The sequence below is a fragment of the Myotis brandtii genome, unplaced genomic scaffold (genome assembly GCF_000412655.1).
Source record: "Myotis brandtii unplaced genomic scaffold, ASM41265v1 scaffold42, whole genome shotgun sequence".
Classification (NCBI taxonomy): domain Eukaryota; kingdom Metazoa; phylum Chordata; class Mammalia; order Chiroptera; family Vespertilionidae; genus Myotis; species Myotis brandtii.
In genome coordinates, this window is record NW_005366108.1 from 537,403 (window position 1) to 540,255 (window position 2,853).

A 2,853-nucleotide genomic window follows, 5' to 3' on the forward strand; every position below is an offset into this window, starting at 1 on the left:
AGCTACATTGGTGTCAGAATAAAACAAAAGAAAATGGTCTAGTTAAATGGAAGGTTCCAGAATCTGGTTTATGGAAGGGACCTGACCCATTATTAACCTTTGGCAGAGGGTACGCTTGTATATTCCCAGAGAATTTTTCCAAACCCATATGGATTCCTGCTAGAAATATTAAACTGCATCAGGGATCCAAGAGAGAATCTAGCCAGATTGAGGACCTTGCGCCTGGAGCCACACCATGCAGCTGCAGATATTCAACTATCTCAGCCACAGAGAGCAGCGACTCCAAGCAGTCCACTGAAGATGAGGAGCAGGAGGAGTACAAGCTGGATAACCAACAGCCCAGAGGCTACTTGGGGCATGTTAAAGTGAAGTATGGTAACAATTATTTCAGGTAAAAACTGTAAATTCATACTGGTCTTAGAAGGCACAGTTTTCCTTTACCTGGGAAGGACAACACAGCTATCCCAAGGTCAGAGAGCTCCAGTTAACATGTCCCTATTAACTCAGTGTTCTGGAGACCCAAAACTGTAATTTACATAAAGTGCCTAAGTTTAACCCAGGTCACCCAAGGGTTCTAGACCCAAAACTGTAATTTAGATAAAGTGCCTAAATTTAACCTGGGTCACCCAAGGACTCTAGATAATGTGTTTACCCAAAACTGTAATTTAGATAGCATGCTGTCTCTGATTCTGTAAATTGCCTTTTTTTTTTTTTTTTGCAAACTAGGTTCCTCATTCCAAACCTTGAGACAGCCAGTTTAAAATTGAATTGTCATGACCTAGAGCAAAGAATATTCTTACATGGTATTATTCTACAAGTTTCATTAATTTTTGATATTTTACAACAGCATATTGTGCATTTATCCCAAACAAACTTACTAATTTTTTGAATGTTTGGAAGCAATTGAATAAGGACATGAAAGAATTTAATCCCTTCCACTGTGTGGAAGGCCCCCTGGGAAGGCACTTAAGCATTCTGTATTGACCTCTCTTGACCTTTTTGCAAAGAGGATTTTCCCTTCTCACCATCCAATTGCCTATAGCTGTTGCCTGAGTTCTCTGTTCATGCTGAGGTCATGGTGGCTGGTACCATGGATCTGTCTCTTGCCCAATGGCATAAGCTGGGCCCTCTCTGGAGAAGAAACCTGAGTTCCCCATGATCAATGCCGGGGCCCCACCAGTAGGCGAGGCGATCCAAAGGCAGTTGCTGGGCGTGGAGGCCACAGGGGCATAGGCTAACAAGGAGACAGAACTGAACCTCACATCACCCTGCTTGGCCCCGGAGGATGGCTGGTTAGCCAATGACGGGTAAGATTCCTCAGGGAGGAACGACCTAAGACAGGCACAGTTGCAGAGGGGCCAGTAGAAGAGAATTTGGGGTTCAACAAAGGTGGGGCACAGATCCTCACCCCCCCAATTGTGCAGGGGCTTGAACACTCGCCCCTTCTGAGGGAGGTCTCCTTCCCCCATGGCTGCTTCTCGCTTCCCATGCCCAGCCCAGATTGGGACCCAGATAACAAGAGACTTGGTCCAGCTGACATCAGTACCCAGATAATGGAGAGTTGGCTAACAGCAGCTACCCTATATATAAATCTAGCCTAACAACAGGAATGCTCAGGGCCTTCTCAAGGATGCAAAATAACTCTTTCCACTAATATTTACAGTGTAAATTAAGATTGTTGTTAGAATATTAAATTTGACAGTAAAATAATTGTCAAGTTTTCAATTTGAAATAAGTAATTATTTAAGAAGTATTAACCAAAATTTTCATTTCGTGGTAAAATTGCTTAACATGCAATGAACCTAAAGCAGTCATATTTTTGTGCAAAAAATTAACATTTAAAGTTACCTAGACTGCATTATAAATTTTCCAAAAAGTCTCCTAATAATTAAATCAAAAAAGGGGGAATAGTGGGAAAATATAGTAGAAAAATGCCATGTAAGGAAATAGATCCTGTAACTAAATTACATTTAGATAAAATTTTTCATTTATAATGCTAACAGCGAGATACCCAGGAAAACACACATGATGTCAAAATAAGCCAAAGGAAAATTATTTGGGCATATTAACCTTTGGTCAAGAATATGTTTGTATATTTTCTGAAAACAGCTCCAAGACGATATGGAATCCTGCAACAACAGATCCCAGAGAGAAACTGACCAGATTGCTCTAGCCACAAAGACAGGAGAGACAGTTCAGAGATGGAGATGGTGAAGGCGCCTTGCCATGCTAGCAGTCAGCAGCTGTGTGTCGTTGCAGGTTACCCAGGACCAAACCAGAGAGGGTTGGACCTGAATTGCCACCATTTGTCCACCATCCAGAACCAGCATATCATTGCTGGCATGTACACATGAACTGTCGGACATTGAAACTTGGACTCAGAACTGTTGGACATTGAAATTGGGACTTGTTTTTATATTTCTGGTCTACAGATACAAGATTTTTTTAAGGGAAAAATAAGGGGGAGATGTCGGAGACTATCTATCGTCTCCACTGGCAGAGAAGAGTAGAGACCCCCAAAAGCTAGTAACCTAGCAAAGGTCAGGGCTGTGCACCACCCAGTTCATCTAGATAATGGTAGCTGACACATCATCCTCACCTTAGTTCATTTAATTCCTTAGATACTTATGTAAATCCTTGTTGATTATTGTTGATTAGATATTCTGCCTATTTCTGGAAATTGTCTGCTGATGAGCTAATCTGTGTGTCATTGAAATCTCCTTAACTAAGGGCTACTCCAGATCAAGAAAAGTTTGGAGTGGGCTGAGCATCAGTGGAAGTCCTTCTGGATGTGCCCGCCTGGTCCCCCAATATTTCCAAGTTATCTCATGTCATTTCTCTTTCATTTGTGTG